This window comes from Chlorocebus sabaeus, chromosome 14, assembly GCF_047675955.1.
Source record: "Chlorocebus sabaeus isolate Y175 chromosome 14, mChlSab1.0.hap1, whole genome shotgun sequence".
NCBI lineage: Eukaryota > Metazoa > Chordata > Mammalia > Primates > Cercopithecidae > Chlorocebus > Chlorocebus sabaeus.
The window spans coordinates 108,121,155-108,149,144 of record NC_132917.1 but is presented as its reverse complement, the minus strand read 5'-3'; positions in this window follow the sequence as shown (position 1 = coordinate 108,149,144).

Sequence of the window (27,990 nt, the reverse complement as noted above, 5' to 3'; positions counted from 1 at the left end):
TATAAAAATATTATATCTCTTGATTTGTTTTATGTCTTTTAAACATTTCTTTCAGCAATGCTTTATAATTTTCAGGGTATAAGTTTTGCATATATGTGTTAAATTTATCCCTAAATATTTCATTATTTTATTATATTATTTATTTCAATTTAATTATTTACTTATTTTTGAGATGGAGTCTTGCTTTGCCACCCAGGCCGGAATGCAGTGGTGTGATCTCGACTCACTGCAACCTCCACCTCCCGGGTTCAAGCGACTCTCCTGCCTCAGTCTCCCAAGTAGCTGGGACTATAGGCATAGGCACATGCCACCACAGCCAGCTAATTTTTGTATTTTTAGAAGAGATGGGGTTTCACCATGTTGGCCAGGCTGGTCTCGAACTCCTGACCTCAGGTAACCCACCTCCCTTGGCTTCCCAAAGTGCTGGGATTACAGGAGTGAGCCACTGCACCCGGCCCTTTATTTCAATTTTTAATTATTCATTGCTAGCGTGTAGAAGGCAATCAACTTTTTTTGCATGTTGCTCTTGTGTGCTATCTTGTTTATCTTTAACACTCAAATAAGATATTACTATTCCTTTATACATTCAGTGATATTTCAGATTTGTCTTCAATTACTTTGCTTTCCTTTCTTTGAAAATCAGAAAATTTCCTTCTCAGATCTTTACTCGTATTGTATAAGTATAGATTTTAGTAAGTATCTGTTGTGGTAAACCCAGTTTTTGTTTGGCTAAACATATCTTTATTTAATTAGTTTTTAATGATCCTTAAAGTAGACATAAAATTTAAGAACTTTTTTTCTTTTTAGAAAGTTTTATAATGATAAGTAGATATATGAAACTTTAAGGTAACAAAATAAATACATAAAATTGTTATTTGAGTGAAGAAATAAAATGCTGCGAGAACTTTAGGAGTTATACCTGATGTAAATGACGAGTTGATGGGTGCAGCACAGCAAGATGGCACAAGTATACATATGTAACAAACCTGCACGTTATGCACATGTACCCTAGAACTTAAAGTATAATAATAAAAAATAAAAAAATAAAAAAAAAGAAGTTCTATAGACAAACTTGTTGCCAAATCTTTTGCCAAACAATAAACTGCTGGGAGCAAGCCCGCCCGAAATCTGGCCATAAACAAAATCTCTGCAGCACTGTAACATGTCCATAATGGCCCTAACACCCAAGCTGGAAGGTTGTGGGTTTACGGGAATGAGGGCAAGGAACATCTGGCTTAAAGGTATTCTTAAACCACAATTAGCATGAGCGATCTGTCTTAAGGGCGTGTTCCTGCTGCGGTTAACTAGCCCAACCTATTCAGTTAATTTGGTCTGTCCCTTCATTTCCCATAAGGGATACTTTTAGTTAATTTAATATCTATAGAAACAATGCTAATGACCATTTTGCTGTTAATAAATACATGGGTAAATCTCTGTTCGGGGCTCTCAGCTCTGAAGGCTGTGAGACCCCTGATTCCCCACTTCACACCTCTATATTTCTGTGTGTGTGTCTTAATTCCTCTAGCGCTGCTGGGTTAGGGTCTCCCTGACCCAGCTGGTCTCGGCAATAAACCATCCCAAAACTTAATTGCTTACAACAAGAGCTGGTTATTGAGCTCAGATTTATGTAGGACAATTCTTTTCACTACATTCTATCAGCTGATCTCTGATGAGATTACTCATGCAGTTTAGCTGGGGGCTAGACTGGCAAGGATGGTCTCAGCTAAATGTCTGGTATTTGGCAGGTAGTACCAAGGGCTGATTGACAGACAGTTAGGACACATGTCTTCTCCCCCTGTGACCACTCATCTTCCATCAGGCTAGTTCAACTTTTCAGGACTCTAAATTTAGCAAGAAAACATACCCTGATTCTCAAGCACTTTGTAAGTCTCTGACTGCATCGCACTTGATATTGTCCCATTGGCCAAAGCAAGACGAGTCCCCTTCCAGATTTAAAGGTGGAGATGTAGACTTTCTTTATTCATGGCGCTAGAAACATTTTTAGCCATTTTTGTAAATTATCACTCTTCTTATCCATATATAGACAAATGTATATATATTCATACATATGAACACATATTCACATACACTATTTCCTTTCCAAAGAAAAGAAAGCAAAGTAATTGAAGATAAATCTGAAATAATATTGCATGCATAAATGAAGAGAAATAATATCTTGAGTTTTAAAAATAGATAGAATACAAGAACATGCAAAAAATACACTAGAATCACAAGAATATTCTCACATATTGTCTACTAAGCCTTTTATAGATAATATAATTTCATTTTTATATGTATAATCAGTGTCCTGATTATTTATTGAGTAGTCCACTGCTTCCTGAGTGATCTGAAATGCCATCTCTGTCACAATTCAAGTGTGTACTATAAATGTGGGCTTCTGTTTCACTAATTTAAAAATTTCTTTAGATTATGAAATCTTCTGAAGTGTAAGTGTGCATTCTATTCCATTAATTTCTACTCTTATTTATTTCCTTCTTTCTTTGCATTCATCCCCTTATTTTTCTAATACATTATCTCATTAATTTTATGCTTTTTCAAGTAACATAGATTTATGGTATATATTTCTGAATTCTATGTTATCCATATTCTCCAAGTCATTTGTGTATAAATTTTATAACTGTTTAATTATATAATTTTCTAAATTTTACTATGATTTCTCTTATTATTTAAAGTTCTACACATATAGAGGTTTACTAGTTTTAAAAGCATTTTTCTAATTTAATTAGATTATTTTCTGAGAATGAGTTTGGATGGTATAGCAACACTTCAATATTTATTAAGACTAACTTTTATATGTGTTTCTTATTTGCTTGAGTATAACATTATGTATCATCTATATAATATAGTTGATTTTGTTAATCTTATAAAATATGGATAGAAAGAAATGGCTAGATAGAGGTATTCAATATTCTGTAAGTCTGTTCTTAAAATCTTTTCATGTTCTAGTAGATTTACTTTTTACTTTCAATTACTGAGAGAGGCATGTAAAAATCTTTCACAATCATAATGGTGACTTTTTCCATCTTTACTTTAAATCTGTCTGTTTTCACTTTGTATGTTTTGAAGTTGGTCACACAGGTTTAAAACTATCGTATCTTCTCAAACAATGGAAACTTTAATGGTATGTGTTGACCTTCTCTGTCATTATTCATGCATTTACATTAAATCTGTCTCTTTAGATGCTAATATAGTTGCTCCAGTTATTTATAGTTAATATTCGTAAGCTATACCTTTTCTGTGTTTTAACTTTGAATATGTATATCTCCTTCCAACAAAATAAATTTTAAAAATCCATTCTGGTAATCCTGGTCTTTTTAATAGAATGTTTGCTCTCTTTAGATTTATAACAATTACTGATCTATTTAGAATTATTCCTCCCATCTTATTATGTTTTTGCTATTTGTCTCACTAATTTTTGTGTTTTTCTTAGTTTCTTAATTGACGTATTTTGTTCTTTGCTTTTTCTCATTCAATTGCTTTTTTTTCTATATGCTTAGAAGCTGTTATTTTCTGTATATTCTTTTAGTGATTACTCTAGCAAATTTAACACTCATGCTTACTAGGTCCAGTATTTGCATTCTACTTAAGAAGAATTTAAGTTTAGAACTCTTAATTCTAGTCATCCCCAACTTATTTGTCATTGTCTGGTGTTTTCTTGGTGATCTGTTTATTTTCTCACAGATTAGACTTTGCCATTATCACTTTATAATGTCAATATTTGTTATTTACCACAACAGAGTAGTAAGCAGTGGTGTCTGCAGGCATGTTGCCTGGTTGCGAATCCCCTGCCACTTATAAATTCTGTCATCTTAAGACAAGTTAAACTTGTTTAATAATAGGATCTTATTCATAGTATGGTGATAAGGATTAAATGAACTAAAACATGCTTACAGAAATTATCTGGTGCATAATTGCCCAATAGGGATTTACCACTGGCTTTGGTATCTACATTATTTCCTGTAACTCAGACTTTTCACAGAGGTTCATTTACTCTTCTCCTGAAATACATTCTTTACAAATTCCCATGGAGAAGATTTTTCGGTGATTCTTCAGGTTTTATCTGTCCAAACACGCATTTATTTTACAATTCTGAAAGAAAGACTACTGTGAATAGAATTTTAGGTTGACGCTCTTTTCTCTGAGTGCATTGAAGATTGTATTACACCACCGTTCTCTCCCAGAATGCTGATAGGAAGAGCAGTGAGCCTTTACTTTATGGGTTATCTGTCTTTTGTTCTGTGTCTATTTTAAGATTTCTCTCTCTCTCCCCGTCTCAGTCTCTTCTTTTTTTCTTCTTTTCATGTACTAAATCTAGATGTGATTTAAAAAATACCTGGACTCATTAGAATTCCTGGACCTCAGAATTAAGAATTTATCTCACTTTTATCTTTTCACATCTTCTGTCTCCCTTAATCTTTTTTTTTCTTTTTCTGAAACTACAATGAGATGTATGTAATATCTGCATATTTTGTTGTGTGTTTCTCACATTTTTCTGTCTCTCTACACTGCAATATGGGGTAGTTCTTCTTTCTTCTTTCCATATGAAAACATATCTGTCTTTCAGTATACTGCTTCTCCTTCCATTTGTGCTGTTTCCTATCAGTCTTTAAGTATACTACTTATTTCCATCTCTACTCAATTTCACATCCACCTCTCAGTGTACCGCGTCTCCTTCCATCTCCACTCAATTTCACATCCACCTGTCACTGCACCAGGTCTCCTTCCATCTCCACTCAATTTCACATCCGCCTCTCAGTGTACTGCGTCTCCTTCCATTTGTACTGTCTTTTGCGTACTCATCTGTCAAGGTTTTCATTCCAATGTAAATGCTTCACTTCTAGAAATTGTATTTTTTTTTTCTTTCAAGCCTGCCTGCTTTTTAAATTTTTTTGAGGCAGTAGCTCTCTGTTACCCAGGTTGGCATCAGTGGCACAATTATAGTTCACTGTATCATCAAACTCCTGAGCCCACCTTTTAAGTAAGTAGGAAGACAGGTGCCTGCCAGTATGCCAAGCCAATTATTATTATTATTATTTTTTTAGAGATGAGGTTTTGCTATATTGCCCTGGCTGGTTTTTTTGTTTTTGTTTTTCTTTTGAATCCCACTGCTGTGTCACCCAGGCTGAAGTGCAGTGGAATGACTATAGGCACAGGCCAGGCCACCACACCCTGCTTTATTTATTTATTTTTTATTTATTTTATTTTATTTTATTTTTTTCGTAGAGACTGGGTTTCACCATGTTGGCCAGCCTGGTCTTGAACTCCTGACCTCAAGTGATCTGCTTGCCTTGGCCTCCCGAGATGCTGGGATGACAGGCATGAGCCCCTGACTGGTTTTAAACTCCTGGACTCAAGCAATCTTTGTGCCTCAGCCTCCCAAGTAGCTGGGATTACATGCATGAGGCAAGGTGCCTGGCCTAGTCGGCCTGAAAGTTTCTGATAATAAACAGTACCTTGTTTGTGTATCCTATTGCCTCTTTTACAACTTCAAACATTCAAATTGTACTTGTACTTAGTATTGTATAATTCCAATGGCTGAATTTCTTGATTAGGCAAAGTGAAGAACTAACTCTGCTTTATTTATTTATTTATTTATTTGCTTATAGTGGTTTTTGGGGGGTGTGTGTGTGTGTGTGTGACACTGAAATAAAAGCTCATCATATATTCTGGTCTGTATGTGTAGAATCTAATTTCAAGTTGATAGTGCATATCTCTTCCAGGGTGTTATATCTCTTCAACCAAAACATGTGCCCTAATCAGAGGGCATGTAAATTTAAAATCTAAAACCATGTATGATAAGCTTATAATTACAAATAAATTATCAGGTATATTTTTCTCTCCAGAGACAAATTTCAATGGATTATTGCCATTGAAATCTCCCCACACAGGCTGGAAGATTGTTTTTTAATCTAGCCCTTGTTTTCATGCAAGGTATAGCCTGTCAATGTGTTTGGATTTTTTTGTAAATCCCCATTTTTCTCTGGCCCAAGGTCCTGTCTCCTCTTCCCCATAAAGCCCAGGTGTCTGAATCACTAAAACCCTCACACATCAGAGCTAGCAGAAGCTTCACTGTCATTTTGTATCTTTTCTGTAACAGAAAGTATTTTAAATTTCCAAACTCACCTCCACCTCGGAAGGACAGTTCTCCAGAAGGCATCCAACTGACCTCCCAGTGCCCTTCTTGCTTGTAGTTCTCAATAATCACTAGAACGGCTGGGTATGTAACATGCTGAGATAGGGAGAATGGCCTGACTGTTGGGGCTCTGTTGTCATGCTGCCCTAGAAACAGAATGTGCTTTAACGCTGTGGCCCAGCCATTCCTATTGTCCCAGAGCATACCACCTGGGGGTGGGGATGCTGTTGTCTGGGGATCCTCAGGCTGCAGTGCAAGTGGTGCCCGTGCATTTGAGACTCCTTCTGCTCCAGGCAGCTTTCCTGAACCTTGAGGAGGACTGGCTGGTGATAAATCCTAGGCTTCTGTTGTCCCCCATTGCCTGTCTGTGAGTAATAAACCTGCTTTCTATAACTTGTTGCGTATATGTGTGTTCTGTCTTTCTTAACTCAGTTTGGTCACCAGCGCACTGCAAACCTGCTTCCGGTCTTGTTCTCTCCTACTTGGAAAGGTGAGTAATGCCAATAGCGTAGTAACTCCAGGTATTAAATAATTCAACTTATTCATACCTAAGTGATCATGGTTGTGACCAACCTTTCCAGACGACTTTTGACTTCAGACAAGGAGTTTATTAACTTGATGCTGAAATAATTTCTAACAATAACATTCTTATAAATGCATTTGAGGGGAAAGTAATTTCTGGAAACCTACACATTTTTACCAGCTTTGTTGTTCACATGAGTTATTATTGCAGCTGTCACATTCCTTTTTCAGACCTGCTATGATGGAGATCACGTATCTCTTGTAAATTTTATTCATTCAGTAAGTATGTATTAAGTGCCTACTGTGTGCCAGACTTAATGCTAAAGCAACAAGGAAGCAAAAATGAGAAAAGTGAAACGGATTCCTTCCCTCATAAAGATTACAACCCAGTGGGAAAAAGGAAGAATCCAACAATTACATAAACATATGTAAAAGCACATGAGAGAATTGTGGAAAGCCTATTTTGTATAGAGGGATAAATCTTATAAAAACAAAGAAACAGCTTTGTGAGAAGGTATTTTTTATATATATGTATTTTTTTCTAATTTAGTAGTGAGAGTTTCTTCACAAAGGTGGCTATGAACTCTAGCTCTGCTCTTATGGGGCTCCAGGGATTTGACTGTAGATTTTTATGATATGCTTTTCGCAAAATACTTTTTTTTTTTAATCCTGGTGGATAGCCTAATGCCTAAGCATTTGATCTGTGACCAAGTGTCCCTCTCACAGGAAAATCCTGGGAGACACCACAGTGGCTGTTGTCTTACCTGTGTCTAATTGACTCCAAGCAAAATAGTCACCCTCTGGGAGAGCCCTGATGAGCAAAGAAGCTATATTCAGGTTTATCAGTCAGGTGAGACACAGAGAAAGCAAGTGAACAAAATACAAAAAATAACAGAGGTGGTTTATTACCTACAGATCCCAGAGGGAAGAGGACAGCACACCTCACAGGGTTAATGGGAAGTGGGGAACCACACGGGACAAGCACTCTCAGCTAGTGGGTGGGGAGCAAGAGAGAAAACAAAAGACCTGTGGGCTGAAGCTTTTATTGGCTTCCAGGGTGTTACCCAAACATGTTTCCCATGAGGAGTCAAGATTGGTGGGGTTACAGCAAGCTGGAATGAGTTCCTTAGAAACGTGTTATGATTGAGAGGTGGTCATTGTGATATATCTGCTCAGTCTATGCAAGGTGTGGGGGTCAGTGGTGCAAGTCAAGTAGGTTGTGTTCTAGAGAGAGGTAGTCACCAAGAGGTGGTTATTTAAAGCAGATATCTGGACTGATGACAGTGAGGAATTGGAAGGGGGTCGAGAACTGGGAATTGTGTCAAGAGTGGCAGCCCCTGCTTCTGGGATGAGAAAATCTAGCTTATATTCAAAATATACTAAAGCAACATAAAATTACAGGAATTCACTACAGCCTATAAAGACAGATATGAGTTTATCCAAGGAACAGATAAAGAAGTGATACTAGTGGTGAGATGAGAAGAAGGACTTGGGTCTGGAGAGCCCAGGAGATCAGAGCTGCTGATATGACAGAGAAGAAAGAGTGCTAGGCAATGGGGCTGGGGAGGTAGGCATGGCATGACTAACAGGGTTGAGGAGGTTACTCTGTGGGCAGTCTTGTTTTAGTCAGGAAACAAGCACAGAGGTCCACACTAGAGAGAAGCAGAGAGGAAACGGAGTCAATATAGTTAACATGGACAGATCTTTCTTTTCAATGAAGACGATGTAGGTGTCTTAGTCACGTCTTAGCCATGGCTAAATTACTATACCCCATGCTTTCCTCTTTTAAACTATCAAGAACTATTGTGAAACTACACTCTTAGAAGAATCAGATCAGTCGTCAAAATCATTTCATATTTCCTCACATCCAAATATTGCAAAAGCAGTGAACTTGAACTTTGCAGAGAAGACCTCCTTGGAATTAATTTTATTTCTCAAATAACATGCCATCAGAGGGTCTGTCTCTCTCTTCCACTGTTAGGCCCTTTCCACATGGTAACAAAAACAGCCCATCACCAGAACACTGGGGGGAAATAACATTTAAGCATAAACGAGTACCAATTCCTCAATAATCATAAATTCATTTATTCATTTTATCAGTGAAAATGTATTAAATATCTACTATGTGTCAGGCTCCATTCTCTGTCCTGTAAAAGGAAAATTAATTAACTTCCAGTAGCTTCATTTTATTAGCAAGCTTTTGAAAGTATGGCCCGAGCAGTTATTCTCCTAAGCAGTCATCCAATAAAAGTTTGTACCAAATGCCCTCCATCCCCCTTTTAATGAAACAGTAAGCTAATAGACACCGAAGAGCTAGAAGCCAAAGAGCTTTGAAGAGATGCCTCGCCAGCTGCTGATTTTGCACTGGACCCTTCTGAGATAGCCTGGTGATAACTCAAACCAGCATAGAGGTAATTAGCTGCTAATCAAGAACACACAAATGTTGTTTCAATCTGAGTTTTTTTTCTTGTTTCACTTTTGGAAATACCTCAGAAAAATACTGCATAGCTGTCAAAACTCTGTGAACTAAATTTTTTAAAGGGGGTGGAGATTGCGAAGCCACCCTTTATGAATACAACAAACGGGCTCAAGTCCTAGTTCACAAATTTTTAGTAACATTGTTTCAGATGGACTCTAGCTTCACCTCTTTTTTTTTTTTTTTTTTTTTTTTTTACAATAAATAAGTTGAAAATAATACACAGACTAACAGATTAGCCAGGCAGAAGAAAGATCTCAGGGACAAATAGTACTGTCCTCAAAACACCAGCAGGAAAGAGCCATATATATCTAAATTGCACGCATTTTTCTATTTTCTATACCCAACTAAGCCAAATAAAGTTTATGGTATTGGAGAGGTGGCTCTACTACAATGATACATATAGACTCATCTATTTGTAATGTTAGCTGTAAGTAGTATAGATTTGATTAACATCTTTAATACTGGCTATTGAATGGGGACAGAATAGACTTAGCTTTTATGGGGATAAGTCATTTCTGTTCATGCAGATCTTATAGTATCTTATAGGTAAGATAGAGGTATCTAGGTATCTAGGATTTTTGTCTGTCAGCAATAAAGAAAAATCATGAATGAACCCCTCCTTACAGTGCTGCAAAAAAGTGAACCTATCTGTTTTTGGAAACATCTAAAGTAGAGAGAATGTTCCCATCTGCAGGGGACAGTTTATATGAAGTTGTTCTTGAAGACAGGGAAAGGGCTTAGATAATCCCTGGGAAGCCTCCCGCCCAACCCTCCAGCAGTAACGTCCCCTAGTAAGCCTACTGGTATCTTCCCTCTATGCTGCTTTTGTGTGAAGGGTAATATGGTGATCCCAGAAATGCATGTGTCCCACTGAGTACCGCTTTTGTCTATTCAGCAGGGTGAGACTCAGACATTGTGGCACTTAGCAGTAACTTTGATAACTCAAAAGAGGCAAATGCTCATCAGAATTTTCCCCTATCACAGAGCCCTGGCAAGATTACTTTTCTCCTGCAGTGATGAAATAAAACATTAAATAATCTGTCTTCTCCAAACAAAAAACGTAACACCATCTCTTTTTATCCGACAGTTTACTGAAACTTATTTTTCTGAGTTCATCGGTTATCATTTTATTTTACTTATTTGTATTTATTTATTTAGAGACGGAGTCTTGCTGTCACCCAGGCTGGAGTGCAGTGGTGTGATCTCACTGCAAGCTCTGCCTCCCGGGTTCACACCATTCTCCTGCCTCAGCTTCCTGAATAGCTGCGACCACAGGCACCCGTCACTATGCTCGGCTAATTTTTTATTTTTTATTTTTTATTTTTATTTTTAGTAGAGACGGGGTTTCACTGTCTTAGCCAGGATGGTCTCCATCTCCTGACCTCGTGATCAGCCCTCCTCAGCCTCTCAAAGTGCTGGGATTACACACTTATCGACATTCTCTGCGAGGTAAAAGAACTGCATATACAGTCACTTATGGATGCTATAAGCCAGTGGACAAAAATAATATTAAAAAGAGAGACAAAGAAAAAATATTGGGAAACTTAGATTCCAGGACTGGTGTCCACCTTGCACCCTGAACTGTTGGGACAGTTAGCCACCTGTAATCCTGAGTGGGAAGAAGCAGATAGATTATTATCTTACTAGTTTTTATTCATCTTAAATGTATGTATAGCTTGCATTTATTTCAATGTTTAATATTAGAAAGGTTTTGGTCTTTCTTTAGAAGTTTGGTAGTATTTTTGTGCCATAGAAAATATGCCATAGGAAATTAACTCTTGTTTCTATCAATTATTCTACAATAAAGTTGTTTTCATTATTATTTATTTATTTTAGTTATTTATTTATTTTTTGAGACAGAGTCTTACTCTGTCACCCAGGCTGAAGTGCAGTGGTGCGATCTTGGCTTACTGTCACCTCCACCTCTCCTGCCTCAGCCTCCCGAGTAGCCACGAATTACAGGTACATACCACCATGCCTGGTTAGTTTTTGTATTTTCAATAGAGATGGAGTTTCGCCATGTTGGCCAGGCTGGTCTCCAACTCCTGACCTCAAGGAATCCTCCCACCTTGACTTCCCAAAAGGTTGGGATTACAGGCATGAGCCACTGCACTCAGCCAAGCTGTTTTCATTATATGTCATTTGGTGCAGTCTCAATTTCCAAGAACCTATAGGTGACCTTAAGTGAAGTTTTACTGTACTTCTCAGGCTTGTTCCTATCTCAGCAGTGAAAGTGGAGATCCCTCGGACATACTCTCTGTTGTTACTAAGGACTATACAAAACAAAGCCTAGCACATATTTTTAAAGTTTTAGGGCTAATCCTAAATCAATTTTGACACCTTTCTCACTCCTTCTGTTTTGGGCCCCTTTACATACATACCCAATTGTGTACCCCACAGTCAGGGCCATCTCACCTTCAACCTCAGAAGTGCCCTACATCAGTGAGGGTACCTTGTACAGCCCTATCTTTTCACTGCCACAAATGTTATATTAGATGTTTATAGTCAAATACAGACTATAGAGTAAAAAGTGTCCCAGTTTTTTCTTTGTCTCTCTTTTTAATATCATTTCTGTCCACTGTCATATGGTATCCATAATTGATTATAGCTGCAGTTCTTTTAGCTCAATAGATAAGTGATATTTTATGTGATTTGGAAAGTGTTTTCTGTTCGGTTTCAGTTTTACATCTCCCAATTTTCATAAAAAGAGACACTTTGCCTTGGGCTGACACATCTCTCAATTCGTCTGCCATCTCTTATCTATGACACACACCCACACTCACTCAGATAGGAATCATATAGACATGGCAGTTCACTTCACGTGCACAGCATTGGGATGTAGGGGAGGAAACTGAAACACCCAGAGAAAACCCACACAGACATGAAGAGAACACGCAAATGCCACTCAGACAGTGGCCTTGCAGAGACTATATATATTTTTTCTTATCAACACATCATTGAAGAAAATTACACCATTGGGAGACTTGCTGTAGCAAAATGGGCTGGCAAAAAGCCAGAGCTGTCCTGAAGATACAGTAGCCAGCCCAGTTCCTAAGGCACGGATTTAGAGTGACTTTGGAGTGTCCACTTACTAAAGTGTAAAATCGCTAAAGGAGATTTTGGTGGGAGTTGAGATAAGCTGCTCAATTTTGGACATGTTAATTTAGAGATAACTATTTAGTACATATGTGGAGAGGGCACACGGGCAGTTGGAGACATGAGTTCAGGGAGAGTTCTAGGCTGTGGACGTAGATCTGGGAGTTGGTGTTCAAATAGAATTTATAGACATGAGACTGAGTGAAAGCATCATAGCAGAGGGAATGTTTAAAGAAGAGAGGAAGCCTGGGGACATTTAACACTTAGAGGCACAGGTATAAGGAGGAGCCTGTGAAGCAGAAAAACAAGTGGCACCAAGTGAAGCAGAAGAAGAATAGTGAGGAAGTGGAGGTGAGAGAAGAAAGTGTTTCAGGAAGGAAGGAGTCACCAGCTGTGACACATCTGGCGTAGGACAAATGAGATGAGCCCTGAAAATTGGCCATTGGCTTCAGAAAAGTGTAGTAGTTGGTGAAGTTGAAGAAAGCTGCTTTTAGTGTGGTGTTGGGAACAATGCCTGGCAGAATTGGACTCAAGAAACAATAGAAGAAGGCAAGGTGGAGACAGCAAATACAGGCAAATGTGTTGGGAAGATACTCAGGTGGTTACCAAGCAGGTAGGTAGAAAAGCTATTTTGGTAGAAACCTGGGTGACTGGAAATGTTGGCGTTTCAGGAGTTGCATTTGTTTTAAAGACATAAATACCATTCAGGGAGAGAAGTCCTTTAAAGAGGTATCCAGTATAATTGCATCTGAGAACAAAAACCAGAGTAAAACAAACCATAAACCACAGGTTAGAGGGTCCCAGATATTAAGATGTATAAAAGGGCCGGGCGCAGTGGCTCACGCCTGTAATCCCAGCACTTTGGGAGGCTGAGGCAGGTGGATCACGAGGTCAGGAGATCGAGACCATCCTGGCTAACACGGTGAAACCCAAAAAATTAGCCGGACGTGGTGGCGGGCGCCTGTAGTCCCAGCTACTGGGGAGGCTGAGGCAGGAGAATGGCCTGAACCCGGGAGGCGGAGCTTGCAGTGAGCCGAGATCGCACCACTGCACTCCAGCCTGGGTGACAGAGCAAGACTCCGTTTCAAAAAATAAAAATAAAAAAAAATAAAGATACATCAAAGGTGATGGAAATCCAGCCGAATTGATAATTCATATGATTAGAGAGAAGAGAAGTTCAGCAAGATGAGAGGATGCACGTCGGATTTTTCCTAGAGGGCATTTTAATGGGGCTGAGTGCCACGTTTCAGGATCAAGTTCTTGGTTCTACTCCTTCTGGAGGCAGGAAAACATGACCACTGCTTCCCACTAAAAAATCAAGGCTTTTGGTACTATGATGCCTCTAAAAGGATAAGCCTTTTGCTTGGCTATACAAAGCTGCTATTATCAGCTGGGTTAAAGAATCATAACGCAAATCCCTAAACAAAATATCCCTCAGTGCCTTTCATAAATGTGAATTTCAACTTATTTATGTCTTCGGTCTTTGAACCACCACCTCGAAGGGTTAATACCTTAACTTTTTACCAGGTAGTTTTAGTGAGAATTAGTTTTGCTCTTGGTGGGAATTTCTCTGTAGCTCATACTAAACCCCTGGGAAGGGACTGATCTGGAAGGAGGAAAGAATGGAGCCTGAATCACCCAGTCTGTCTTGCTGATGGTGAGCCATGGCCTAGGGTCTGGCTGTGTGAGGAGAGGACCCTAAAAATAGACTGCCATCAAGGTGGCTGAGTCAAAGTGCTGCGATGTCAGTGAAAAAGTGCAGGAGAAAGAAGTGTTGCTGACTGTATCACAAAAGTTTCTGCCTTTCAGGTGGATTTTCCCATGCTTTGAAATTAATCTGCCAACATAATAGTTAAGTTTGCCTATGATTGAATTAGGTGACTAAGCAATCTTCACAAGTAAACAAAAGAAAAATAATATTGTTCAACATTATTTGTTTTGCTTTTAAAAGTGTGATGAAATTTTAGGTTCAGAAAGAAACTATGAGCCAGAAAAACAGAGAGAGAGAGAGAGAGAGAGAGAGAGAGAGAGAGAGAGAGAGAGAGAGAGATCCGTCTTTCACAGAAAATCAAATGTTTCCTAACTCCGAAAAAATGAATACTTCTAACTTTTAAGAAAAAAATCTTAAATTGTTTATTTCATCTATGAGGCTTTTCAGCCCACAGATCAGGTTTTTTGTTTGTTTGTTTTGATCTTCCACATTTTTGTCATCTTCAATACTCACCTTGATTTCACCTTCCTTCCCCTTTCTCTCTTATTCTCTCTGACTTTAATGTTTCTTCTTGCCTTTTCGTGAGTATAACTATCTTCCACTCATTTTTCTGCATTAGGTTTTCCCTCTAAGTCTCCAATGCCTGTCAACTTATTATATTAATAATTATAAGACATTCTCCCTGCTCACAACAGGCGCCTCCAGCAACATTTCTTTATCATGTTTGTGCTTACTTTGATCTTTCATGCAGGCAGTTAAGATTACCTTTGTTTATATATATACACACACACATATATACACACACACACACACACACATATATACACACATATATACACATATAGTATCTATTAAACATTTACAATATTTAAATTCTTCTACTCTACTGTGATGAAAGCACATGTTAGTGACAATTTTTATGCACAGATTTCTACTTTCTATGGGACTCCTTATTTGGACATGAAGTATTAAATTTATGTCAAAATGTAGGAGAAACAAATTTTTTAAGAACAACAAAAACAAGAAAGGAAGAATGTTAAGATTTCTGAAGAGAAAAGTTAAATATTACTATATTTTATGTATGTGTTATTTACCTAATATTTTAAAGGGTAAGATGTCATCCACAGAGTTATCACTGTGAGTGCTTATCTCTTCTCTAGCTGAAACTGTGAACACTTACGTCTTCTCTAGTTTCTCTAGCTCTCTTAAATTTTATAATTCCTTCTCTAATTCCACATTGCTTACTGCATTTTTCTGATTTCTTCATTTTCCACAAGGATGTATTTCCTCACTTTCCGTTATTTTAGTGTTTTCTTTTTCGTTTGGAATTTTTTCTTTAAGGGATATCATCTATATCCTTCATGCTGATGACTTCCAGTCCATCTCTACACACTCTCTCTCACACTCTGTGTGTGCTCTGTGTGTGTGTGTGTGTGTGTGTGTGTGTGTGTGTGTTTTGCTAGAACTACACATCTTTATTTTTATATTCTGGCTGGATTTGTCACCTGGGTTCCCAACAGGCTCCACACAGTATGTCCAAATGGATATCATCTTTGACTCCCCAATCTAGTTACTTACACTGGTTTCCTTTTACCTGTCAGCAGCCACACAGGGAGAATGGCTGAGCTACTCCCCACCATCACAACCACCATCAGGATACACACTCTAAGCAGTGTTTGCCTCAGGATGAAGTAAAACACACAGACTACTGAAGTGGGCTCCAACACTGGAGACTCATGGTCTGGGGTAACAATACCAGGTAACATAAAGCCACAGGAGATATGGAGAGGTCCCAAACCTAGAAAATAGGCTATGTATGAGTTCCAGCTTAATTCCTGTTCTGCAGGTCTCCTGAAATCACTAAATGTGATATTCTGAGTGTGGAGTTTCATTTCTTTGCAGGGATTCCCTGAAAAATGAGAAAACAGACTGGAGCTAGTAATGTATTCTACTTAGACTATCTACAAATATTTACAGACAAACAAGAATCACAGCCTAAGAAGAGATACCACATGCAAACAACAACTGAACAAGCTCTAAGAAAGCAAAATTAATAAAGTGGAAAAAGGAAACCTCAACATAAACAATCCTCATTCCTCATCAAGAATTGAGATGTAATTTGTTAAAAAAGAAGTGGAAAAATAGGATGATGAGGAAGAGCAGAAGCAAGAGGTGAAGATGAAGAGGAGGAAAAGAAAAATAAATGAAAATAAAGTGGTTAAGGGTAAAATAGAAGCCTCTCAACAGTTCTGGGAGTTTTAAAATATTGTTATGGAAACAAAATAATAAAGAGCAGGTGAGTGCTATAAATAAGATACACGGTGAGAATGTGATTTGTAAGGTGGAGACTTGTGTGAAGGAAACAAAAGATATTAGAAGAAAAACAATGAAATTTGGAAGATAAATCTAAAAGTTCCAACATTCATCTAATAGGAGTTCTAGAAATTCATGCAACGATTTGCCAAAGATGAGATTATCAAAGACTTTTATTTATAAAAGAAAACTTCATGGTGCAAAGAACTTAAGTTCACCTCAAGAATAAAAGGCCAACAGGGTACAGAGCTGACAAATAAAATTCATATTCTTGTAGAATATAAACATATGGGGGATAATAGGATTATAAAACCTAAAATAGTTGCTAAGAAATTATTTCTAAGTACTTAGAGGCCTAATGTAAAAATAATTATCTTTTGTAACTAAAATTCCATTTTATTTTAAGAAAGCGCAGGAGGTGGTGAAATTAGAAGAAAAAGTAAAAGGATGCGAAGAATAGTGTCCTTCCATGTGCAGTGTGAAAACACACAGGCAGAAGAATATATAAACAAAAAGTTTTTAGTAAAAAAAAAAAAATAACCTTCTGAAAATAATGAGCAAAATGAAACTCAGGAAAAAAAAAAAAAAAAAGCAAAAGAGATAGACTCCTAATTCACAGAAGAAATCCATGGGTCTGATAAACTAATAACAAACTGGTAATCAAAGAAACAAAAATTTTAAAAGTAATGAAATAGTGCTTTTCATCCCAAATTGTCAAAAATTAAAAATAATAATTACTCATTTTTTACTATGCTATATGATAAAATGGAATAAATACTTTAAAGAGATGATCTCACTCAGTGACTATAATAAACCTATGGAGAATGTGTTTTTAATATTCTATCTGTATAGATGAGAATATCAAGATTTTGGGAAACTTCCAGAACCTTCTCTACTCTTCCAGAAATCCTCCGTCGCCTCCCCTTCACAGCTAAAATTTTGGAAGGTTAACTCTGTACATATTATATCCACTTTCTCACCTTCTTCTTTTCACTCATCAACTTAGGGCAGTTATTTCTCTACTTCCATCACTCCAGTGAAATATTTATTTCTAAGCAAACCACTGTATGATTAACCCCATAGCTTCTTCTCAGTCCTTGTCTTCATTGGCTTTAGGTGATTGACATTGCAACTTATTTTGACTTCTTGATGCATCTTCCTTCCTTGACTATGGCCCTAAGGCTTGCATGTTTCTTCTTGCTCTTTGCTGAAACCTGCACATACTTCTCTATGCCTAACCTGCCACTTCCCCTAACTCACTAGTGCTCCAGAAGCATTCATTATGAGCCAGGGAGTTTAAAATATGTACATTCCCTTGCAGACAAACAAATTGTTACATCTACATGCAAGATGAAGATGAAGTTGCACAGAGGACCAGTTTCTTAAGATAAAAGAATTATGGCGATTATTCCCTTAACCCACAAACTCAGACTATCTCATATTGACACAGGAATTAAGAAGAAATTACTTACACAGATAGTGAGGGTATGGAAGTTTTTGGTAAGGTTTTCCTTTTAATGAAAAGTAGCCCCAAATCATTTTCCTTTCTAACAAACAGCAGCCTGTAAAATGGAGCTGCAGACATAGATGCTGGTAATTGTGCCAGTCATGTTCAAAATAGTGGCTCCACCGTCCCTTCTCTGTCAGCCACATGTACAGCAAGGAGCAGACAAGATGGCCCTGGCCAAGGGGAAAGTTCAGTTACATAATAAGATTAAGGTAGGGTGGCCAGCCTTCCCTGGGCTATGTAAATGTCACACCTGATGGAACCAATCTGTGAGCTCTACATAAATCAGACACCGCCTACTCGAACCTGACTATAAAATTCAGTACATCTGCTGCCAGCTGGCCTTTCCTCTTGGAAGTCCCCGGTCTCTCCCTAGAGAGAGAGCTGTTTTCTCTTTCTTTTGCCATTAAACCTCTGCTCCTAAACTCCTCGTAAGTGCCCGTGTCCTAAATTTTCTTGGTGCAAGAGGACAAACCCCAGGTGTTTACCCCAGACAACATAGCTGCTTCAATATCGCTTTTGTTCCTGTTAAGAAAATTATACTCCTAATTGTAATTATTTTTTGTGAACATGTTGCTAAAAAAAAGTGTACAGCACAACAGGTCCCTGTAGTGCATTAGGATAATAATCTAGTAAATGCTCCAATACAAAGAAACAAATCAACAACACACCTATACTTAAAATTATGAAACAATAAATTTAACTCCATTTTTTTCAGAACTGGTCATGGAACACAAACTTTGTCTTATTTATAATTATTTATTTATCTCTACTTTTATTTTAGGTTCAGGGATGCATGTGGAGGTTTGGTACATAGCGATATTGCTTGTTGCTGAGGCTTAGTGTAAGAATGATCCTGTTACCCAGGTAATGGGCACAGTACCCGATTGGTACCCTTCCATTCCATGTACCCCTCTCACTCTTCTCCCTTAAGCAGCCCCCAGTGTCTATTGCTCCCATCTTTGTATCCATGTATACTCAATGTTTGGCTCCCACTTATATATGAGAACACGCCTTATTTGATTTTCTTTTTTTTTTTTTTTTTTTTTTTTTTTTGAGACAGAGTCTCACTCTGTCGCCCAGGCTGGAGTGCAGTGGCCGGATCTCAGCTCACTGCAAGCTCCGCCTCCCAGGTTTACAGCATTCTCCTGCCTCAGCCTCCCGAGTAGCTGGGACTACAGGCGCCCACCACCTCACCTGGCTAGTTTTTTGTATTTTTTAGTAGAGACGGGGTTTCACCGTGTTAGCCAGGATGGTCTCGATCTCCTGACTTCGTGATCCGCCCGTTTCGGCCTCCCAAAGTGCTGGGATTACAGGCTTGAGCCACCGCGCCCGATTTTCTATTCCTGCATCAGTTTGCTTAGGATAATGGCCAGTTGCGTTCATGTCCCTGCAAAAGACATGACTGTGTTCTTTTTTATGGTTACATAGTATCCCATGGTGTATATATACCAGTTTCTTTATGCAGTCTACTATTGATAGACATCTTGGCCGACTCTGTGTCTTTGCTAATGTTACTAGCTCTATAATGAACATACAAATGCATTTGTCTTTTTGGTAAAGTGATTTATATTCTTTTGGATATACATCCAGTAGTGGGATTTCTGGGTCAAATAGTAGTTCCATTTTAAGTTATTTGAAATATTTCCACACTGCTTTGCACAGTGGTTGAAGTAATTTACATTTCTACCAGCAATGTATAAATGTTCCCTTTTCTTTGTAACCTTGGCAACATCTTTTTTTTTTTTTTTTGACTTTTTAATAATAGCCATTCTGACTGGTATGAGGTGGTATTTCATTATGGTTTTGATTTTCATTACTCTAATGATCAATGATAATGAGCATTTTAAAAATGTATTTGTTTATCACATATATGTCTCTTTTGAGAAGTATCCATTTATGTCCTTTGTCCACTCTTTAGTAGGGTTATTTGTTTTTTGTTAGTTGAATTATTTAAGTTCCTTACAGATTTTGGATATTGGACCTTTGTCAGATACAGAGTTTGTAAATATTTTCTCCCATTCTGTAGGTTGTCTCTTTCCTCTGTTGATAGTTTATTTTGCTGTGTGGAATCCTTTCAATTTAATTAGGTCCTACTTGTCAGTTTTTGCTTTCGTTGCACTTGTTTTCAAAGACTCAGTCATAATTTGTTTGCAAAGGCTGATGTCCAGAATGGTACTTCCTAGGTTTTCTTCTAGGGTTTTTATTATTTTAGGCCTTATATTTAAGTGTTTAATCTACCTTTAGTTAGTTTTTGTATATGGTGAAAAGAAGTGGTCCAGTTTCAATATTCTGCAAACAACCAGTCAGTTATCCCAGTACCACTTATTACATTGGAAGTCCTTTTCCCATTGTTTGTTATTGTCAACTTTGTTGGCCAGGCACCGTAGCTCACGCCTGTAATGCTAACACTTTGGGAGGCTGAGGCAGGTGGATCACCTGAGGTCAGGAGTTCAAGACCAACCTGGCCAACGTGGTGAAACCTTGTCTTTACTAAAAGTACAAAAATTAGCCGGGCCTGGCGACAGGTGCCTGTAATCCCAACTACTCAGAAGGCTGAGGTAGGAGAATCACTTGAACCTGGGAGGTGGAGGTTGCAGTGAGCCATGATTGCACCATTGCACTCCAGCCTGGGCAACTACAGTGAAACTCCATCTCAAAAAAAAAAAAAAAAAAAAAAAAAAAAAAAAAAAAAAAGAAAGAAAGAAAGAAACAGAAACAAAAAAACAAAAAGACTTTGTCAAAGACCAGTTGGTTGTGTTTGTGCAGCTTTGTGAGTTCTGTATCCTGTTCCAATGTTCTATGTGTTGTTTTTGTACCAGTACCATGCTATTTTGGTTATTGAAGCCTTGTAGTATAGTTTGAAGTTGGGTAATGTGATTCCTACTGACTTTGTTCTTTTTGGTTAGCTTTGCAATTAAGGCTCCTTTTTGGTTTCATATGAATTTTAGAATAGTGTTTTTCTAAATCTGTGAAAAATGACATTGATAGTTTGATAAGAATAACACTAAATTTATACATTTCTTTGGGCAGTTTGGCCATTTTAACATTAATGATTCTTCTAATCCATGAGCATGGAATGCTTCTTCATTTGTTTGTGTCATTTTTTATTTCTTTCAGCTGTGTTTTGTAATTCTCCTTGTAGAGATGTTTCACCTTCATGGTAAGCTGTATGCCTAGGTATTTTATTATTTCTGTGGCTACTGTAAATGAGACTGCATTCTTTATTTAATTCTCAGTTTGGACGTTGTTGGTGTATAGAAATGCGACTGATTTTTATACATGAATATTATATCCTGATACTTTAATGAAGTCGTTTATCAGTTCCAGGAGGCTTCTGGCAAAATCTTTGGGGTTTTCCAGGTATAGAATCATATTGTCTGCAAAGAGAGATAGTTTAACTGCCTCTCTTCCTGTTTAGATGCCTTTAATTTTATTATCTTGCCTGATTGCTCTGGTTGCTGAATAGGAGTGGTGAGAGTGGGCATCCTTGTCTTGTTCCAGTTCTCTAAAGGAATGCTTCCAGCTTTTGCCTATTCAGTACCTCATGCCTTATTGGACCATGTAATAATGTATAGTGCAACTAAGCATTCTTGAATGATGTCTGTTTAGATAGCAAGCGTCAGTGACTTACGGTTTATTAACAAATATATTTTGTTACTTCCAAAACATAGAAAATGATCTCCACCTGATAAAGGCATTTAACAATAAAAACATAAAAAAGGAAATATTAATACCAAAGACCTTGTAAAACTCAAAAGAGATTATACTGCAAATATTTAATATTAAAAGCTATCATTCTTAAGATAAAAGGTAAAAAAAAAAAAAAAGCTCAAAGGATTAATTACTCTCTCCCATAGTCTTGGCTTTGGTTTCCTGACAAATGTTTCAGGTGTAGAAAATGTCTTTGATATTTTGTTGAAGTTGGTCACATGTGTAAGTGCATCTCAGAGCCTCTTTATACTGGGTGTTAACGCATATATTAGTTCATGCAAATGTTTTGTTGGCTTACTCTGATACTGATTTTATTTGTGTGTCTTTGATGAAAATCTCCATTGCTTTTCTAATTCAGATTTTCAGATGTTTGTAATTTCAAGTCACAATATTTTGCAAAGAGTATCACGTTCCTTCTTTTCATGTCTTCTGTTAAATTATTTACAAAGAACTGTAGACTGTAGTTAACAAGGTTAATAGCACTCCACAGAATCTCTTTCAAAATTGCCAATCTAAAGACGTTTTTGCTTCCAAAGCTTGCTATTTCTTGGGGAACTACACGACAGAGTATACTGTATATAAAGTATGCTGTGCATACATATTAATGTTTATTTCATCTGCAAGAACGACTAAGCATTAGCAGCATACAGAGCCAGAAAAACATATAAATATGGCAGTGGCTACAAATAACACTGACTAGAAATTGTTGGCTTCTCTCCCACATGTTTTTGTGCTGGCTCATAGAAACACTGACCTTAATCTTTGACTTCTAGTCCACTTTTTCCACTTTTGTTTTCAATGTATTGTCAGTAAATTATTAAATTCCCTTGAACCAGTAACATTCCTATGTTGCTTTGTAAGCTTTACTTTTCATATGAGAATTGTAATACTTTTTTCTGTTTTCATGATTTATTGAATAATTTTTCACAGGATTTGAAATTTGGAAAAGCCTCTAAGGTTTTCAGAAAATTCCAGAAAAAAAATTCTGCACAGAAGCATTTAACTATATTTAAACATATGAGATACAGCAGATGGAAACATAATATTTGACTTGGAAACCATTATTGTAAAAACTAATACATCTTCTTTCTTTCCTGCTTCAAATATGCATCAAGTGCCTACAATGTGAAAGATATTATCCTAAGTACTCACATGAAAAAAAAAAAAAAACAAAATGGAGTTGTAGATGCTGGCAAGGCTGTGGAGAAAAAGGAATGCTTGCATACTGTTGGTGGAAATGTAAATTGATTTAGCCTCTGTGGAAAGCAGTTTGGAGATTTCTCAAAGAACTTAGCACTATCATTCAACCCAGAAAGCCCATTACTGGGTATATATTGAAAAAAAAAATAATTCTACTAAAAAGACACACGCATTTGCAAGTTAATCTCAACACTATTCATCACAGCAAAGACATGGAATCAATATAGGTGCCCATCAACAGTGGACTGGATAAAGAAACTGGTACATATACACCATGGAATACTATGTAGCCATAAAAAAGATAAAATCACATCCTTTTCAGCAACACGGATGCAGCAAGAGACAGTCATCCTAAGTGAATCAGTGCAGGAACAGAAAACCCAATACTGCATGTTCTCACTTGTAAGTGGGATCTAAACACGGGGTAGTCATGGCCATAAAGCTGGGGAAAATAGACACTGGGGACGTCTAGATGGGAGAGGGAGGGATGGGGCCAAGTGTTGAAAAACTGTTAGGTACTATGCTCGCTACCTGGGTGATGAGATCATTTGTACTCCAAACCTCAGCATCACATAATATACCCATGTAACAAACCTGCACATCTACTCACTGAATCTAAAATAAAAGCATCGAAATTTTTTTTTTTAAATGAGTTGTATGGGGTCTTGCCCTCAAGTGGCCTCAGGGATTAAAGGTGATTAGCTAGAACATGCAGTAGAATATAAATTAGCATAAGGAGAATCTAGGACAAAGAAAGAGGTGGAGATAAAACATAATGGGATAGCAATGGAAAGATAGTTATTACAACTCTATCTATTCCAAATAAATTCCAAATACTTGTTCTAAAATACACGGATTTTAGATAACTGAGAGCAGTGGTGATGGGGAGGGGAGATTATAATATAAACACAGACACTAAAGCTGGATTACCTAGTTTCTAATTTCAAATCTCCTAAAGTTTTTCCAAACGTATGTAGTTTCTTAAATTCCCTATGCCTCAACTTCCAACTCAGTTAAATGGAAATAATAATGTAATTACTTGAAATGGTTATTCTGATGATTAAATAAGCTAATACATGTAAAGCTCTTAAAAGGGTAAGTGGAGCATAATAACCAATCAATAAACGTTAGTTCTTATTTTTGTTGTTGTTGTATTTAATATTTTTGCTGGATAAATAACCAACATGGAAAAGGTGCAAATGTGGAAAATGAGGCCGGGTGTAGTGGTTTACACCTGTAATCCCAGCACTTTGGGAGGCAAGGCAGGTTCATCACCTGAGGTGAGGAGTTCAAGACTAGCTGGGCCAACATGGCGGAACCCCGTCTCTACTAACAATACAAAAATTACCCAGATGTGGTGGGGTGCACCTGTAGTCCCAACTACTCAGGAGGCCGAGGTAGGAGAATCACTTGAATCTGGGAGGCGTAGGTTGCAGTGAGCCAAGGTCGCATCACTGCCCTCCAGCCTGGGCAACAGAGCAAGACTGTGTCTCAAAAAAATAACTAAAATAAAGTATATAAACTTTTGAGCAGGAAAATTGTTAAAAGCAACATGTATTCACAATAGAAAAATTGTGGGAAATGGAAGACTAATAGAGAAACAGTGGTAATTTTGTTCAGTCAGAGCATGAACATACAAAAATAAAATGAAGAGTAGAAAACAAAATGTTAACTTTCTGTTTCTATTTCTAACCCATTAACATCATTCAATATTATCCCTTAAATGTCATCTATGGCTGCACTTTTGTTTCCACAATAGTAGCTTTCAGCAGATCAACACTCCTACTGAACAAAAATAAAAAGCTTATAAAATTATATCTATAGCTACGTCTATATGTCTAGAAATAAATGGACCAAGACTCCTGAGAGGCAAGCCATGGAGAGATGAGTTCATGTCTCATAGTTACTTTTTCTAGTTATAGTTCCTCATTGTGAGAATGCATCAAGATGCTGACATCCTAGGCTTTGCCCAGGAAAAGAGGCACTACCTGATTGTGGGGTAGGCCAAGGGGTAGATAAATAAGAAGAGCTTTGACTGTCATGGAGCTGAAAAAAATGACAAAGTATCTGTCCAAGATCTTACTGAGCAGAGACAGGTAGAGAACTAAGCCTGACACAAAGCAAGAAAATACATTTCTATACTCTAGTAGCGGATAATTAAAAGTACAATTTTTAAAAGTTCAAGTACAATTTTGTGGAAATCATAATATGCTTAGTAATATGTTTTATAAGATACATATAAAAATTCTATACTAGGAAATAAAAGGAAACATTGGTGAAAAAAATTAAAGAAGACGTAAATAAATGAAGAGGTATCTTATGTTCATGATTTGAAAGAATCAATAGAGTTAAATTATCAACTCTGGCTACATTAAACTATTGAATTGATCGTATGCATTCAGCCACATGTTTATAGAAACTGACATGCTGTTGTTAGTCTGCAAGAATACACAACTAAATTAGTATTTCTAACACATGTATTCTAGATAAAAGAGAACGAAGTTGGAGGTTCTTATACTAACCAACTTCAAAACTTAATATAAAGCTACTTTAATCAAGGCAATGTGATTCAGGCACGAGGATTAACAAATAAGTGAATAGCACAGTATATAAAGCCCCCAAATAGAAACACACTTACATGGTCATTTGATTTTTCAACCAATGTGCCAAAACAATCCAAGGAAGAGAGAAAGCCTCTTTAAAAATAATGGTTGTTTGGATATCCATAAGAAAAAAGAAAAGCAGTAAGTGTTTAAACCTTGACTCCCAGCTCACCATTTACCCAAACATTAATTTGAGGTTGATTATACAACCTAAACATAAAAATTAACATGATGAAGTCTTTATAAGGCAAGTTACCTTTTGAGATAAAACGTCTTTATTATATGAAGGAAAGCAACAGTTTCTTAGCTAGGACACAGGAAGCAATCAACATTGAAGAAAAAAATTGAACTGTACGTTACCAAAATGCCCATTAAGAACATTGATTGGCGGGTCATAACTAAAGAAAAAATATTTTCAATAAACATATGTAGCTGATGAAGGACTGTTACCCGGGATATATACAGGGTTCCCATAACTCAGTAATAAGAAGACAAACAAGCAAAAATTTTTTAATGATTTCTACACACACAAAAGAAGATATACAAAGGTCCAATATGCATATAAAACACCAGGGAACATTAGTCATCATAGAAATAAAATTTAAAACCATAATAAGATAATACACACCTACTCAAATGGCTGAAATTTATAAGAACTGGCAATATTAAATGTTAGTGAGGATCATAAGCTTTGATGCATTGTTGTAGGGAGTATGATATGACACTTCCACTTTGAAAAAGGACTGAGCATTTTTTATAAAACTAAAGGTAAGTTTAGAACTAAAAGAGTAGAAAATTTTCCATTATCGGCCATAGTGGAGTCAGAAGTGTTAAATTTATCCTTCCTTCTTAAACAAGTAAGAAACAAACAAACAAACAAATAACACAATGATTTACAGATCTTATACAACAAGCAAACACAAGATAGTGATTCCTGAAGGACAAGATATAAGGTGAGCCCTAAGATTAAAACAGCTACTTCCTGAGTTTCTAGTCCAAGTTGCAGGAAAAGAGAACTTAGGGGTTAGCAGTCTACCTCAGTTGAGGCAATGTTGAGAATTTAAAGAGGCCAAAGGAATTGAAATTCACAGAGCTGTGTAACAGAGAAGAGAGTTTCATGAAGAGGAGAGGACTACACAGAGAGAGCCACAGAGGCCTGTATGGGGTTCCCTTCAAGTATTAAGCTGAGTATTGATTAGTATTTGTATGTGAGGAAACTGAGAGTGGGAAAGAAACAGGTATAATAATTTCTGTAGACCACACACACTGCCAATTCCTTGGGGCTTTGGGTTGGGTATTCAAAAATGTATCATCCTAGTAACAGGACCAAATTAGTTCTGGAATAAAGACTACTCTGGCCTTGACTCACAAGTTTTAAAAACAAGTCTCAAAAGAGATCAAACTATTTATAATAATTTTATTGTATCTCACAATAAAATGAGAAAAATAGCTTAAGGAATCCAAAAAAAGGAAAAACAACGTAACATTCAGTAACGCAAAATCCATAATCTTTTGTATTCAATTCTAAAACTGACCACGCAGGTCAAAAATAGGAAAAAATATATTCATAATGAGGAGAAAAATAAACCATTAGAAATGTCTCTTAATAAAGTTAGTAGAGAAAGACATTAAACCAGCTATTATAAATATGCTTTGGATATCCAAGAATGTAGAAGACAGAAAGAATATGTTAATAGGAGATATGTTAGATATTAGAAAGACTCAAACTGAATTTCTAGAGGTGGAAAATATGCTGGAACAGGACAACAGCAGATTAGATAGACACCACACAAGAAAACTTTAGTGAACTAATTCTGCATTGATGCAAACTGTCCAAAAATAAACAGAAAAAACAAAAAGACTGCAAACGGAATGAGTGGAGTCTCAGTCAGCTGTAGGACAATTTCAAGCAGACTAATATATGTGTAACTTGTTCCACAGAAGAGGAATGAGTTGGGGAGAAAGGAAAAACACATGAAGAAAATATAGCCAACATTTTTCCAAATTTGCTGAAAACTGTGAGCCCAGTGCTATAGACTGAATGTGTTTCTCCAACCCCAAATTTATAAGTTGAAACCTTAATACCCAATGATGGCAGACACCTCATGAATGGAATTAGTGCCTTCATAAAAAAGACCCTGGAAAACTCCCTCACCCCTATCTGCCATTTAAAGACAAAGCAAGAAGATGGCTTTGAACCAAAAAGTGGATCCTCACTACTGAATCTGGTAGCATCTTGACATTGGACTTCCCAGCCTCCAGAACTGTGAATAATAAATTATGTTGTTTATAAACCACCCAGTCACTTAGCCTACTATATTCTACTATAGCAAGCAAAACAGACCAATACACGTTGACCTAAGAAGTTCACTAAATCCCAAGTAAAAGGAACATGAAGAAAACCACCCCAAGTCACCTCATAATCAAATTGCTTAAATGCAGTGATAAAGAGAAAATCTTAAAAGCACACCAAAAAAAAAAAAAAAAAAAAAAAAAAATACACAGAATATGCTGAGTAACACACATAAAAATCGTAGTTAACTTTTTATCAGAAAACAACAACAACAACAAAAGACAGTGGAGCAGTATATTTAATGTTATGAAAGAAAAACCAAAGAAACAACCTAGAGTTCTATATCTAACAAAAATATCTTTCAAAAATAAAGGTGGCCTAGACTATTTCATAGAAAA